General features: G+C 41.7%; 1 protein-coding gene across 1 annotated transcript in view; it reads left to right on the plus strand.

Moving 5' to 3' along the window:
• LOC128622570 (WD repeat-containing protein 7) overlaps positions 1–16,960 on the plus strand; it is a 131,640-nt gene that overhangs the window by 58,852 nt on the left and 55,828 nt on the right. The window lies entirely within an intron of this gene.

The following is a 16,960-nucleotide window of genomic DNA, read 5'->3' on the forward strand; positions in this document are numbered from 1 at the left end:
TGGTATCCGTTTTTTAAATTTTATTTCATTTACTCGTAAAAATGCTCCGATATTAACATCCAGTACCATGTGATGCCACTTATGACATAAACCTGGCGTACGGTGACGTACTAATGATCAGACGAGGAAAAAAAAAACTTCAAGACATTCATCGCTAGCAGAAAACGCGAGCTAAGCGAAAAGAATGTCTACAGCCGACACTAGGTGAGTGAAATGAACAGCTCTTACCCAGTACGTTGTTCTGGATGATCAGCTGCTATCTGCCCTGGAGGAACGGGGGATTAAAAACAAAAACAACAAGGCAATTAAAATAAAAACTCACTTGCTTCACTCCCAGCACACTTTATTCCCCCCAAAGTGAAGTCCAGTACAGCCCTACTCCATCCAGGGTAACTCGCCAGTCTCTCCAGGATTTCGTGATTTTGCGAAAGCAGAAATTAACGCAAAAACACACAAGCGCCACGATATTCTTTGGAGCTTGGGATTTTGAAAAATAATAATTTTCCCGCAAATTTGGGCCGAGACATTCTTGATGATTAGTTAATTCATTTAATTAGTTAGTTAATACTAACTAGGCGAGTCATTTCTGTATTATTATGAGTGTCAAGGAGTACAGACGAACGTGTAAAAAAAAAAAAGTGATATTGATGTGTATCTAGCGAAACACTGAACTTGCCGAACCGTTGGCTGTGTTTACTTTTGTCATATATTGAGTGATTGTTTACTGGACAGAACGTGTTGAGCATAACGATCCTAGAGGTGGTGATAAAGACATGAGCACGGTGTCTAGTCACTGGTTGAAAGGAGTGAAGGATTGTGGGTGTTATCATGTTGACTATGAACAGTTGAAAATGTGTCCAAGGCAAATTTGTTTTAAACAACTATGAAAGAGTGTATGGGGGGGAAAAACTGTAACATTTTGGGCACAGGGGAGGGGAGGGATTGTGTGTGTGTGTGTGTGTGTGTGTGTGTGTGTGTGTGTGTGTGTGTGTGTGTGTGCATGTGTGTGTGTGCGTGTGTGTGTTTGGGATAATAGCCTCGTTAGGTGTAAAACGTGTGAAATTCTTCAGATAGCAATATCATTTCTTTAGCCTGAGGGGGTTAAGGAAGGCAGGGAACACACACACACACACACACACACACACACACACACACACATTTTGGGGTGCAGAGAAAAAGAGCAAAAGGATGGAAGGTGAAATGAGAGAGAATGGGAGGAAGGCGTCGCCCTAATGACCTCCCATGACATCCAGACGGACCATCATTACCTCAGCATGACGCACACACACACATACACACACACATACCCCTATATGTGGAGGTTTTCGAGTAGGAAAAAGGAATTCAGTGGCTAACATGCTAACCTGACAGGATTTGCTGAGAGGATTTTGAACTAATTTTCACAAATATTAATAATCTTTCAGATTAATCTTTGCTAACGCTAGCACACTAGCTAATATGCGCTAACCTGACAGGATTTCTGAGAGGATTTTAAAGTCATAATGTTCCTAAACCTTAGAGCTAATGCTAGCATACCAGCTAACATTCACTAATCTCACAGGATTTCTAAGATGTAATTAATGTCCTTAAATGTTTATAATCCTGTTTGATAATTCTAACTAACCCTAACCTGTTTTTTTTTTTTTTTTTGTCTGAGTGGATTTTGAAATACATTTCATAAACAGTCCTTATCTTCATTGCTAATACTAGCCTGCTAGCTAAGATGAGTTACCCTGACAGGACATTTGATAGGATTTAGTCATTTTTCCAAAATTTAAAAAAAAAAAAAACCTTTCATAATCTTCACTGCTAATGCTAGCATACTAGCTACTAATATTCGCTAGCCTGACAGGATTTCTGAGAAAGTCATTTTCATAAATATTGATAATCTTCACTGTTAATGCTAGTATATGAACTAATATTCACTAATCTGACAGGATTTTTTAGATGATTGTCAATGAATTTTCATAAATGTTCATATTTTTACTGCTAATATGCGCTAACCTGAGAGGATTTTGAAGTAATTTTCATAAACAACGTGAGTGGTAATGCTAGCATACTAGCTAATATTCACTATCCTGACAGGATTTCTGAGAGGGATTTTAGTCACAGACACACACAAAGATTTAGCATGTGTGTGTGTGTGTGTTTATAGCTGTGCACTGCTAGTGTCTCTATATTGGCAGAATAAACTGTTATAACTGTGAAAATAATGACAGCTCCCTCCTCCTAGTGCTACTCTGATGGCCTGTGGTTCCGCTTCGTGTCACCATCGCTCATTTGTGTGTGTGTGTGTGTGTGTGAGGGTGTGTGTGTGTGTGTGGAGGCGTGAAGAGGTGTGAGGTGATCCACGCTGGTGCAACTTTGTCACGCCGTGTGTCACCTTCAGCTATGATTGATACCAAATCCACCGTGCAGGGGCTGCTGTGTGTGTGAACAGTTCATAGGGAGAGATACACCCACCCACACACACACGCACACACACATCCACACAAATCCACACACATCAACCAGGGCCCAAAAGCACACCCATGTATCTACTTTATTGCTGTTTCATAGACTGTCTGTGTGCTTTTGTGCCACGTCGGCCTCAAACACACACCGACGTGTATCATCTACACAAAAGTCAAGAGAACAATTCAAGCTCTGCCAAAATCTTTTTCCATAAATATATATCCACAAATGTGTACACTTGCTTCAAACAGTATTGTTAAACCATATACATCATTTTAAAGAAAAGATTTGGTTGTCCAAGATGGCCGTCCCCATAATATTTCATCCATGTTTATAGATTACGGTGAGTCACAACGTGCCCTACACCACAGAACATATTTTCCTTCACCTCGATTATTTCATATGGTTACTTGTTTACTCGCTAGCGCTATATATAAATGAATAAAATAAAGAAGCTAACTTCTTTAAAGCTGGCTATAGAAACTGTACTGTTAATTCCGTGTTCGTCTTGCGGTCCAGAGGCATCCATGACCGGGAGTCGTCGAAGGCAAGTATTGGCCGTGCTTTCTGGGTGGGATGTTCAAATGGTGTACTCTCTATACTCTGTCAATCACAGCGACACTAGCCAATCACAGGCGTCTGTGAGCTCGTGTATGCGGAAGAGGGCGGATATCCGTTAATCCGTGACTGTACGTACTGCGTTCGATTCAGTACCTACTGCTCGGCCATTCCTACAATACATCCTCATCAGTATGTGCGTGTAGTACGAGTACAATCCGAACATGATAAATCCGCCATGCCGGCATTGTCATGTGACCTACGACGTCTTTATACCGTAACCGTAAAAACGTAAAGAGCTCGACAGATTAGAGCACCTGCACCTCAACTGTTTTTTTTTTTTCTTGTTTAAGCATTCAACAAGTTAACAGTTTCTTCAGATGTTGTTAAACAAGTACGGTTTAACCACAAGGAACAACGTGCTGCCTTGAGCCATTTCTGTCATCCTGATCGTCAGTCCCATTGCCCTGTGGGATAGCGCAGTGTCCAGTTGTTCCGTAGTGCAGAATCAAGGCAGAAGCAGTAAGTATTTCACCAAATCCACCAAATGGGGCAGTGGTAGCTCGATGGTTAAGACGTCGGACTACTGATCAGAAGATGGTGAGTTCAGATCCCAGCATTGCCAAGCTGCCACTGTTGGGCCCTTGAGTGAAGCCCTTAACCCTCAACTGCTCAGATGTATAAATGAGATAAATGTAAGTCGCTCTGGATAAGGTCGTCTGCCAAATGCCATAAAGTTTTTTTTTTTTAAAGAAATAAATTTCATCCAGGTATCTCTCACCTACTGTTTTATGAATACTGAGAATTCGGACGTACTCCTTTGGCGTTCTGCTTTTTGCCTACTCTATGGTAGGGTAGTTGGGATATTCGGACGCAGACTAAGTGTGTTACGTTGCCCTCTGACACAGCAGATGTTTGTCAAGATGCAGTTGGCTGGCTTCACGTGTCTTAGAAGAAGCAGCCATGCTTGCTTGTTAGCTAATGGGGGAGAGCTGTCTGCTGGGTGGGAACTGGACAAAACCAAATGTGGGAGAAAACAGGGCAAGAAAAAATCGTCCATCGTAAACAAAGGATTCTTTGGTCTTGTGGTCTGGGAAAGCATAATGTGACACTCTGAGCAGTTGTGACCCAAGATGACTGATGACTGAGAGTCTGAGCACTATTGGCCACCAATACGAAGACGGCATAGGATGACTCAAAACTCATTGGACGGCTCCAAAGACGGTAGTAGCGGCGGCGAAACGTAAACAAAACACACTAATGAAAAGGGAAAGATCCTTCTTGGTCCAAGTGCAGTTTAAAGAATGTTTGTGCGATCCCCCGTTAGCGTTTAGCTCGATGGGCTTTGCGTGCTCTTCGTCTGTCCCTTTGGCTTTTAATCCTGTTAAGAGCAGCCGTCAGCTCCTGGACGCTGAAACTGCTGGAAACTGCTGCTCGGGCGTTTTTATAATAGTGCTGATGGTATTAGTAGATTAGCACTAGCGATCCTGACAATGACTGTTTCTCAGCATGCATCTTAGGTGGTGTTCGCGTTCTCATCTACTCGCCTGGTGCCATCTTTTACCGTTCAAGTTAAACTTGAATACCGATTAATCGAGTATTTCTTGGACGAGGAGTCTGGCGCGGAAGGATCTGAGTTTGGATAGTGAAGTATTAGAGGTGGAAATGTTTAGGGCCTTTACAATTCAATGGCATTTTGATTCAGGTCGCGATTATGAACCCATTCTTGATGCGTCTAGATTCTATACAGCGTTCGCGACTCGTGATTTCAGCTAATTATACATGAAATTACTGTTGTTTAATGTGCCTGCCTGACTGTTTTGATCTCTCTCACTCACTCGCTCTCTCACATCTGTGTGTGTTTGTGAGAGAGAGAGAGAGAGAGAGAGAGAGAGGCCGATAGCTGACTGCGTGTCTGTTTCAGGCGTCTGGGCCCCGCAGCTTTAATGCAGCACGAATAAATGGAGAAACACGTCGTCAATAGGTGAAAAATGAGAGTTCTGAAATGATAAATTGTCAGGCCTGTCTGTGCTATTGACCGGCAGCAGCCAACCGGCAGAAACTGGACAGAGAGACAGAACAGAGAGAGAGAGAAGGAAAGAGGGAAACCGAGAGCGCGAGAGAGAAAGTATTTTTGTTCTCATTGTCGGCTGTGATTGCTTACGAGCTCTGATAGTGTTCTATTTATACAGATTTGACTTTGCACAGAGATTTTGTCTTTATGTGTGAGTGTGTGCAAGTGCGACTTAGGTTTTTTTTAGTCGTACATCACTTTACATATGTAGCAGCATTTGTTAGTATTTAGCACTTATTTAACAACACAGCAGATGGAAAATAAGGGATGAGACTGTCTCGTGAGCTCACTCCGGCCTGTCAGTGCTCACCGCTGCGACCGCTCGGCCCTACAGTGGAAAAGAGGGCTAATATTTTTAAGTGGACGTGCACTGTAAAGGTCACGGCCAGGTTGACGGAGGGTAAAAAAAAAAAAATGAGACGGAGGCAAAAGGACCACGTCGTCTTCTGCAACCACGGCCTCGCTCATCCATCAGGGAGAAATACAGCAGCACACGCCAGCTTAATGTCGTTACAGTTTTCCTCACAACAGCATCGGTAAAGAACAGAGTGTTATATGCCTGAGAGGAAGAGCGAGAGAGAGAGAAAGTGAGGGTAAAATAGAGAGGGAGAAAGTAAGATTGAAGAAAAGCGTGTGAGAGAGAGAAAGAGCGTGCAAAAGAAAGAGAGGACAAATGAGAGTGTGTAAATGAGACATTAAAAGAAAAAAAGAGGAAGATAAAGTTAGAGAGAGTCAAAGGTATAGAAAGAAAGATCAAAAGAAAGAGAGTGGGGAAATATGAATGTAATGGAGAGAGAGCTGAAAAGAGAGCAAACATACGAAGGACAGTGAGCAAATAATAGTGTAAAAGTAAAAAAAAGAGTGTGTGTGTGTGTGTGTGTGTGTGTGTAAAATGCTCTTATCTCTATAAATAGTACTATCACCCTCCACTCACTGGGTTTGGTCAAAGGCAAAGTGCTTTAACCTTGTGCGTGTCTGTGTGTGTGTGTGTGTGTGTGTGTAAAAAGTGAGACAGGGTATATTTTTATAATAGTGTGTGTGTGTGAGAGATGTGGGTTAGATCCACTTGCAAGGTTTTTTCTGTGTGTTTAATGACCTGACAGGTAAAGTGCTTTTGGCTCCTGTACAGAGAAGGATGGTGTGTGTGTGTGTGTGTGAGAGAGAGAGAGTGAGAGAGAGAGAGAGTGAAAGTGTGTGAGAGTGAGTGTGTGTGTGTGTGTGTGTTATGAACTGATGGATGAATGCTCCATGCGTTGCTGTACACAGATAGAGTGAAGGGAAGTTTCTGGGGTCACCTTTCTTCTTCTTCTTCTTCTTCTTCTTCTTCTTCTTCTTCTTCTCTATTTATTTCATAAACCTGAGAGTAAAAGAAAAAGACAGAGAGAGTGAGTAAAAAAAAAAGTTTAAACAAAGAGAGTTAAGAAAGAAAGAAGAGTAAGAGAGTGGAAGAGAGAGTGAAAGGAAAAGAAAATAGTGAAAGATATTATTAAGAGAGAGAGAGAGAGAGTATGAGAGATTATAGGAAAGAGAAAGTGTAAAAGAAGGAAAAACAGAGAGAGTAAAAGAAAATAACTGTAAAAGCAGGTCCGTAGAGATGGAAAACGATTAAATGAAAGAAAGTACAGAAAGATTGAGTAAAAGATAGAAAAGTGAGAATAAAATGGAAAGAAAGAAATAAAAAAGAGAGTCAGAGGATGAAAAAAGAAAGAAAAAGTTAGAGAAAGTAGAAGACAGAGAGAGAGTAACATTGAAAGAAAGAGAGCCATTTTCCAGTGATTTTATTCATTAAAGCATGATGTGTTGTACTTTTTGGCCGTTTCTAGTTATACACAGAGTAAACTCCTCTTGAACACTTTCCTCTGACTGTTACAATGTGCTGACACTGGAGACTCCTTCCATAAATGTTTAAATGAGCATCTCCTTACAAAAGGAAGGAGATACATCCCCCCCAACAAAAAAAGAAAAAATCAGCTTCTATGATTCATGGCTGTCCAAGTGTACGTGAGTGAGCTGTTACTATAGAAATGATAACGTATTACAGTGTGCGCCTTCATACATACAGTCTCCAGTCTTCATACATACAGTGTAAATTTGCTGAAAAATTTGGACATTTTCACTTAGGGGTGTACTCACTTTTGTTGCCAGCGGTTTAGACATTAATGGCTGTGTGTTGAGTTATTTTGAGGGGACAGCAAATTTACACTGTTACACAAGCTGTACACTCACTACTTTACATTGTAGCAAAGTGTCATTTCTTCAGTGTTGTCACATGAAAAGATATAATCAAATATTTACAAAAATGTGAGGGGTGTACTCACTTTTGTGAGATACTGTATATATAAACGTTGGATTTGCAGCTGCACTACTGTCCCTACTGTGTGGTCTGAGAAAAGACGGAAAGAACGCTCTCCTTGTATTTGCCGTAATTATCAGCGTTCCGTTTGTCACTGAAACGACGTGCGATTTATTTGACGTTGAAAAATCTTTTGTGGAAGGATTTCCTCGGACCTTAAATGTTATTTCATCCCTTGTGCTTGTAAGACTTTAGTTCTTTCCGAGGCAGCGAGAGTGTAGATCCACTCACAGATACCCCCCCGCTTGTCTTCCACCCTCTCCTCCTTCCACTCGTCCTTTCTTTTGAGCTGTTTCTCATTCTCTCTCGACCACATGCTCCTGCGTACAATGGGCTCTATTGATTGGTTTGGTTGTGCAGCTGTACTGAAGCTACCCACCGCGCACAGCCGCTCTTCTTCTTCTCTCCGTTTTTCTCTCTCTCTCCGTTTCTCTCTCTCTCTCTCTCTCTCTCTCTCTCTAGTAATCTGTGGTGTAACCAGGCTTTCATGTCTCGTCTGTAGCGATCAATTCTCTTCTCCCTCTCTGCAGCTCGTCTTTAAGGCTGTGATTACAGTATGGAGTGTTGACCAGAGAGACCAATGTAGGGCTTAGAGGTGATCGAGACAGACAGCAGTAGTCAGAGCGCCCGTGTTTCTGCAGGAGTGGACGGTGGTTTTAGACTTCGGAACAGAGAAAACAGGACGGGACGCTGATAGCTGACATCGAGTCCAGCAGATTTTGTGATTGTGCTTTAGTTTCTGTGCTTAGCTGCCCGGCTGTGTGTGTGTGGAGCTTCAGGCTTGCAGAAGCAAACTAGTCAAAGGCTTTAGACTGGAAAAGCTGTACATAAATACACAAATCAAGGCCCAAAGAACATTAGTATTATAATTAATTCAGTATAGCCATTTAGAACTGATTCAGTATTATTACTGATTCAGTAGAGCCATACAGTACTGATTCAGTAGAGCCATACAGTACTGATTCAGTATCATAACTGATTCAGTATAGCCATACAGTACTGTTTTAGTTTCATAACTGATTCAGTACAGCCGTACAGAACTGATTCATTATCATAACTGATTCAGTATAGCCATAGAGTACTGATTCACTATCGTAACTGAATCAGTAGAGCCATATATAACTGATTCATTATCATAACTGATTCAGTAGAGCTATACAGAACTGATTCAGTATAGCCATATAGAACTAATTCAGTAGAGTTGTACCGAACTGATTAAATATCAGAACCACTTCAGTAGAGCCATATAGAACGGATTCAGTATCATAACTGATTCAGTAGAGCCATGCAGAACTGGTTCAATATCAGAACCACTTCAGTAGAGCCGTGCAAAACTCTTCCAGTATCATAATTGATTCAGTAGAGCCATATAGAACTGGTTCAGTATCAGAACCAGTTCAATAGAGCCATGCAGAACTCTTCCAGTATCATAATTGATTCAGTAGAGCCATACATAGTCATAGCTACAAAGCAGGACTAAAGGCCTCCAGAACTGAGTCAGTATTAGCATTCATTTGGTATCAGAACTGAGTCAAAACAGCAATACAGCATTAATTCAGTACAGAAGTGATTGACTAGATTTGTACAGAAGTAACTCATTATTAGAACTGTTTCATTATCAGAACCGATGTGCTACAGTAATAAAAACAAAACTAAACTGAAGGCAGGCAGAAGTGATTAAGAATCCAAACTGATTCAGTATTAAAATTCAGTACAGCTCTAAAGGCTTGAAGAACTGATTCCGTATCACAGTTAATTCAAAAGAGTAATACAGGACTGAAAGCATACAGAGAGAGTTCTGAACTGAATCAGTACAGCCATACAGCAGTAAAGGAATGTAGAACTTGGACACTTCAGAGTTTGGACACTTCAGAGTTTCAGTCCTGCACACTTGAATGTTATTAAAGCGATTTGGCCCTGCAGAACTGATTCCATAAAAGATTTTTAGATTCATTCCTTGCACTCTGATTCGGTACAGAACTTTAGAACTGCCTCTCCTTGTATGTATCATCCCTTTCTCTTTGAGCCACTCGAGAGAAGTGTAAGACACTCGAGCCAGTGAGAGCAGAAGCGGGACTCGTTTGCCAGTCGCAAAAAACCGAGAAGATGTATATCGCAGGCAGCGAACAAGATACTCGAGAGGCTTGATGCTACATTATCCACGCAAACCCGAGTGAGAGTGTACTCTTGAGAGGGAGTCCGATTTCCACTCATGGCCCACATCTCTGTGGACACGTCTTGGTGAATCGAGTGGCTTCCAGTGCTTGTGTTTAGTAAGATCCAGCTGTGTCCTTCCTCCTCATGGACTTCTCTAGTCTAAAAACATGGTGCTGAAGACTGGAGGATGTGCTTTCAGGACCCTGGAGAGCAGCCAGTTGGAATATGCCTTGGGATAGTGCTGTGGCTGCTTCTTGTTATAAATGTTTTTTGGGTTTTTTTTTTTTTTTTTAAATAACTTATTAGTGTTACTTCTCTCATCCTGTTGTCTGACATTTCATAAATACATCAGCGAAGAGACCTAGAGATACGATGAGCGAGACTACGGCCGACAAGAATTAAGACTTTCAACGGGAGACATTTTAGGACACTGGAATCTGAGAAAAACTGGAGGGTGTTGTATAAAAGAGGGGGACAGAGGGAGTGAGTGACTGTGGATGGATTATCGCTGATGTTTTCTAGCTGAGCTTCTGTTGTGAAAGGTCAATGTGTGTCTCGGCATGCCAGTGGGTCGCCCCGGACCCCCTGATGCCCCTCCTCCCTCGCTCCTCTCCTCCGCTTTTATCCTTTAATCCGCAAAGCCTCCTGCTTTTCTTTATTTATTTACCTCTCATTCCCACAGTCCGGCAACCATCACACACCACCAGATCCACCCCCCCCTCCTCCCCCATCCAAATGTTCTGTCTTTTTCTTTCTCTTTTTAACTCTAGCGCAATTTGAGAAGCATGTCAAGAACTTCACACCCTCTAGGAGATATAAAAGAGGGCGAGAACAGCCAGAAGATTGCATGCTGTTTATATAGATGTTAATGACTGCCTTATTTTTAATAATGTATTTATTTATTTAATTTTATTAAATTGCTTCCCTGTTCACAGCTGCAAAAAGTTTTTTTTGTTGTTTTTTTGTCACACTTCTGTCACATTTTCCCATCTGATCATCAATTTCTAGTGCAACCTTATTTTCTCCTTCTGTGGAAAAGTGCTGTTTCAGGACTTGCCTGATACAGTGGTGGTCAGTGAGGTGTGACCCCCAGGATTAAAGGTCACCACTGCAGACCAAGAGTCCTCCTCTGTGATGGTTTTGCCCCCAAACCCCAATAGCCAAAGATCCCCCCCCCCCGGCGCCATTTTTATTGCAGTAGATCTAATTGTTCTGTGCTTCAACATGGATGAGAGATTATAGGAACATACCTTGAGGCAGCCTTTTAGCTGTTGGACAAATAATCATGTTGTAAACGATGGCTTGCTAATTTGCATTTGCTCATCACCCTGGATTGTGCTGATTGGGATTTTTTTAGAAATCACTTTTGGACTTAAGGGTGGCTACCTTGAAAATTGGACAGCCTTTGCAAGTGGTGCAAGTGTTGCTCAGAGCTACTGTCTACCTAGGGACTTGGTCTCTAATTGGAACACAGTAGAGGTGTGTGGACCAAGGTGGGCTTTATTTGGTACGGTTTGAAAGGGAGAAGGGTTGTGACATCACGTAGGAAAGGAGGAGGAGGAGAAAACAGGATAGATGGATAGGCGGATGGATGGATGGATGGATGGATGGAAGGAAGGAAGAGTGGACGCTGTTTGCTTTGGACCAGCAGATTGCGCTGCAGCATTCACCCCATCAGGGCAGTGATGTCAGGGGTCAGGGATCGCGACCTCCTGTCACAGTTTGTCCGTCTGCCAATCCCCACAGACCTCTCCTTCCCTTCTCCGCTTTCCTTCTCCCTTACTCTCCCTCCCCACCTAAACGAATCCCCCACACTTTCTCATTTTTCATCACTCTATTTCCCCTTGTTCCAACGTTCCAGTAATGCCGTCCTCTTCCTAAAGTTCATCCATTCCCATTTTCCCCCTTCATTCACCCCACCCATCGTTCTCCTGCGCTCCGCCTTCCTTCTCGTGTGGGTGGTATCCATTTCAGGTTAGTTGATTAAGGTGCTATGCTGCTGCTGCAGTGATTGAGTGTTTGAGCCAGATTTGCAGAGGATGAGGAGAAAGAAAAAAAAAAGAGAGGCTAGTGAGAGAAATCGCCTCTTCACTTAATAAATAGACCAAAAAAAAAAAAGCCCTATGCATTGTAGAACATATCACCTGTGTCCATCTCATTCCAAGCCTTGATGTGGCTAACCAAACTGGACAGGACCTGGGTGTTGAAGTTAAATGGTATTTCTTGGGTCGGTATTAGATTTCATGCTCAGGTCTCTCATAGCTTAGTCTCCTAGCGTTGAGCTAGTACCACTTAAAGGAAAGACGTTTCAAATATTTTGATGACCTTACATGGACATCAGACCTTTTTGTTTAAATTTTTTTTTTCAACCAAATTTAGTTGTTGCCAGTTCCCACTTTCCATCTAAATCATCTTGATCTCCAGTTTCCATCTCAGACAAATGGACTGTCTACAGTTAGGTGGCCACAAGCTGTAGCGTGTGCAATCTTATCTTATTAGCTATCCACACATCCATGTACATGCCCTTCCACCGTACACCAGTTTCTGACCATTTGAACACCGTTTCAACAAGGAGACTTTAACAGCAAGCTATAGTCGTTAATCGGAAAAGGTTAATGGAAAAGTTCCTGTCTTTAAACGTTATCCTGGAGTTTTGCTTCTAGCACTTAGCGGCAAGCAAATGAGATTCTCTCATCTTTGGCAAGGAGCTACGGCAAAAGTCTGTATTCGGACATTTTAACATCTTGGAAACGTAGGTCGTTCTTGGACTTTTTTTATTGACGAAAACGGTGACGATTCAAAATCCAAAAGACTTGAGAGCCTTTTGTTGTACCAGCAACAGTGACCAAGCTAGAAAGGTGAACGCTCACTTCTTTAAGGCATGTGAATCCAGCTGTTGCATCTTTTTAAACAGACTCCCACAACTGGCTTGTGTAAGTCTGATTGATAAGGGGGGGAGGGGAAGGCCATCTTCCCGACCATAAAGCAGGTCTTATTATGCATTCTCAGACTGGAAAGCCATGGGTTGCTGTAACTTCGTGAGTCTTTGAACTTGGTGAAATCTTCTTGGTGACAGCTGTTCTGTTTGGGAGACCCGGTTTGGAATTTGTTTACTGGTGACAAGCAGACAGCTGTCATTGTTGGCTACAAGGTAAGAGGGACTTTCATTAGACAGTTTTTCTCGACTTGAAGTTGGGCTCAGAATTATAAACTCTGTGCCGTGACCCGGGTTAAGCCTCGCTTGTACAGAACTTCCTCACGCTATTGTCCGGTCACGTTCAAAACGTCCAACCCGATTCAGGTCTAATTTCGAAATACGATGCGATGCCTTGATCTATTGTCTGTAGTCGTTTTCTCCTCTCAGCCCTTTTTATTCCTGACTTACCTTGCTTCAATTGCTATTAAATGACCAGGACACAGATCTGTGGCGCAATCTAGAAATGAGAAGGAAGAGAAGAAGGAAGGAAGAGGAAAAAGCTGCGGTGTCCGGAAGAAGAGGCCAATCTGTCACGTAGCTGTCTTTCATTCCTAGGCTCACGCCGAGTGTCGCCCTTTGACCTCTGCACGTGCCCGGTTGTGCCGCACCCAATGTCAACGCGAACACACAAAAGCCTGTCGTGTATGTGCGTGTTCTCTTTCACGCCATGACAAAACTATCCTTCTTCCCCTCTACGTGTTTGCTCGCTTTAGTAACTCGATAGTCCAATTGTGCGCGTGCCTCGTCCCAGCGCGGAGCAGACATCTGCCAGCCTGATGCTGCTGGAGCGCATTGAGCTCCCTGCTGAATAGCTGTATCTCTGTGTTAAGTTACAGCAGAGTGTGTACGGCAGCTTATGATGTGTGTGTAGGAGCAGAGTATGATGAGTTAAATAAATCACATACACACTTCATTCGGTTTGGACCGTGTTTTGGGTGAGTCAAAGTTTTTCAGTATAGCCAAAATAGTCTTTTGTGTATCACGACTGTGTGTGTGTGTGTGTGTGTGTGTGTGTGTACAATATACATGTATGTGTGTGAATAGGTGAAGATGAAGGTTAGTCTATCACTGTGCGACTTTATGAGTTCTTGTCTCGCCCTTGGGCTTGGTTGGGTCCCCGTAAATCCTACAGTTGCCCAATAAAAGCCCAAATAAAATAGAAAATAAACACACTTTGTGAGCAGCAGTTCTTGACCCATTCACCCTGTCAACCCTGAACTGTGTATGCGTGCATGCGCGTGGGTGGGTGGGTGCATGCATGCACTGTCAGAGAGTCACACATCATAACTTCCACAACCAAACCACACAATCATCTACAGGTATGCCCTTGAGCTAAAGCTCACAGCCTACAACAAGGACAAATACCAGTCAGTCGACATGTACTGCAACAAGTTGATATTCATTAACCCTTTGAAATCCTCAGAATGATTGATTCTAGCTGTTTTTCCTTGTTTAATAGCAAAAAATATATATATTTTTTTAAGGCTATAAATCTGAATAATTTTGTTAAATTATAAAAAAAAAAAAAAAAAAAACAGACTTCCCCACTGCTGATTTTCTTCACTGTTTATTTCTCAATGTTTGTCAAGACCACAGCCTTAAAAAAACAACAAAAAAGAAGGTATTCTAATGGGAGTGTGCACTACTGCTCTCAGTTGTATATTGCTATAATTGTCACTTATGTTACAAGTGTTAGTACCTATACGGAAGCTAATACTAACTCATGGGTTATTATTATTTTATTTCAAAAAATGACAGAGGTTAAGAAAACCTGGCAAAAATGTAAAGGCTAGTGTTCTTTTGGCGAAGTAAGACTATATGGACCAATATATGGTCAAGTGTAAATATAACCCTAATAAAATATCTATTCTAGTTATAAACCCAAAGTCTGTCTCCATTTTGACAGAATTTCCTCACTTGTGGATTACACTCTGGAAATAATTACTATAAAATTCTAATATGTTTTTTTTGTTGTTGTTGTTGTTGTTGTTGGTTTTTTTTTTATCACTAGCCAAAATTTCTTATTGACACTATTTATTTTTCAGCGAGCCTTTCTTGGCTTAAATACTCCACTCTGTATCTGAGATAAAGAGAATATTTGATTCATATCCGCATTCAGTCGAATGTTTTTGAACCCCTAAAATGTTGTAAAATCTTTTATTGCTTTTATTACTAATGACTTTTGTTGCCACAGACCAAACGAAACGGCGGACAGCAGTTAAAGATTGAAATCTGTATTTGTGAGGAACTTTTCAGCTGGTTCTTCTCAGATCCTTATACGACTCTAGATGTATTAAATAATCATAGACTAGCATTAACTGTAAAAATATAATAACAATAATAAGAAGAATATAATCAAAGTGCCTAATCTAATTAGAGTGATGCTTATTTTGTCCTTTACCAATTGGATTTCCATGAAACAAAGTAATTTCTAGCATTTCTCGATTTCTTGAAAGGTTTAATAACACGGTATGAGTATGTTATTTATTATTAATCTATTCATGTACCAAAAAAAAACTGTATTTTTAAACTGAGGCAATTTAAACAAAAATGGTCAAATATTTAGCGGGTTAATTTTAGTGTTTGAAGATTATTGGCGTGCTGCGTATAATACCATAAGGTCAAAGCAAAATAAATGAATAAATAATTTTTTGTTAGTACTATGGACGAGAGAAATGTGCAAGAGAGCGCAAGTAAACAGAAAACATGCACACGAGTGTGTCTCTCTCTTAATGTGTTTGAGGCCTTCTTTATAATATCAGTGGTGTGTGTTGGGGTGTGTATATTTTTGTCCTCACAGCTCATCTTGCCCGAGTTCTTGTGTCGATAGTTGGACACGCTCGCTCACTGAGGGATTGTGGGATTGTTAGAGAGAACACTAACTCACTCCTTCACTTCCTCCTGGTCTGTTAATTCGATTGCCAGCAGCGCGTCCGGGTCGGGTCTGTGGCTCCGCCCACTTAGCGGAGAGAGCGAAAGACGGGAAGGTGTAGTGTTAGTTTAGTACTTAAGCTCTATATGGAGTTCCATCCATCCATCCATCCATCCATCCATCCATCTTCTATACCGCTTACTCATTTTCAGGGTCACGGGGAACCTGGAGCCTATCCCAGGGAGCATTGGGCACAAGGCGGGGTACACCTGGACAGGGTGCCAGTTCTATATGGAGTTAGATTTATTCATTTATTTATTTATTTTATTTTTTTTTAAAAAAAGAGAGACTGAGATCCTTAAGTTCTGCTTCATAAGCACGGTTCTGTCGGGTAATATGAGGGGTGAAACGAATCACGAGGGATAATTGATGAAAAAGAAATTTTGATGAAAATGCACGTGAACCGAGTCGAGTAAAATGTCGTATTCAATTACAGCAAGATAAAAAAATTATCTTATCGATTCGTTCACTGAATTAAAGAGTCATTTGATGAGTCAGTCACTGAATCATTCCATTGTTCAGGCTTAAGGATGGAAGGAAGAAGTATTCTCATTTTCCTCTGTTTTGCTGTGATTATAATTTATTACCATGAGAATGCAGTGGTTTTGTTTGTGTGTGTGTGTGGGCGCGCCATTCCGTCACACTCGCCGATCAAATTAGCACCCCATCCTATCAATAGCATAGATTTATTGATCTGATCGTCTAATTAGACTTTTGGAAGCAAAAGAAATGAGCACTAACATCCGAAGCGTGCTGCAGGAGAGGAATTATATTACTGTATTTTTCAGGAATTTAAGCTCCTATGGATTTAAAATGTATTTAAAATGTATTTATTTTTTGCTATGTCATACAAGTCGTATTTATTAATTTATATTACGTCATGTTTTCACTGCCTCTAGATTGCCACTGCGGGCTTTTTTGTTCTATCCCAGTTTCGTTTCAGTCCTAATTTAATGCTAAGATGATGCGAATTTCTGCCAGTTTGATCAAAAACATGTCAAATTGTTTGAAAGATGTAGAAAACGAGGGAAATAAATCCAGTACGATATATCCAGTGTGTACTCCGATCGAAATATCGGCAGATCGGTAAAGCACTTACCGCATTGTTGTGCATGAAACGAGAACAGTTGCCCGGATCAGGAATCACACAGATTAATAATTCAGCAAAGGCAGACCTGCGGTGCACACACAGCTTGTCCCCAGCGGGAGGGGCAGGAGGGACAGAGGGGGGGTTAGAGCAGGTTCTGGCAACCCGTGGAGAGGGGGGCGGAGGCGAGGCTGAAAGGTTCAGCTCTGAAGAGCAGGGGCGAGACCTCTGGCGTGGACAGAACAATAGAGGGAGGAGAGAGGAGAGGGGAAATGGAATAGAGGAGAGGAGGAACAGAGGAGCGCTGTGAGCCTGAGGCGAGTCGAGGAAGCAGGAGTCAGTGGAGCAGGTTTAGGGCCAAAAGAAGA

Source organism: Ictalurus furcatus, chromosome 18 (genome assembly GCF_023375685.1).
Source record: "Ictalurus furcatus strain D&B chromosome 18, Billie_1.0, whole genome shotgun sequence".
NCBI classification, from domain to species: Eukaryota; Metazoa; Chordata; class Actinopteri; order Siluriformes; family Ictaluridae; genus Ictalurus; species Ictalurus furcatus.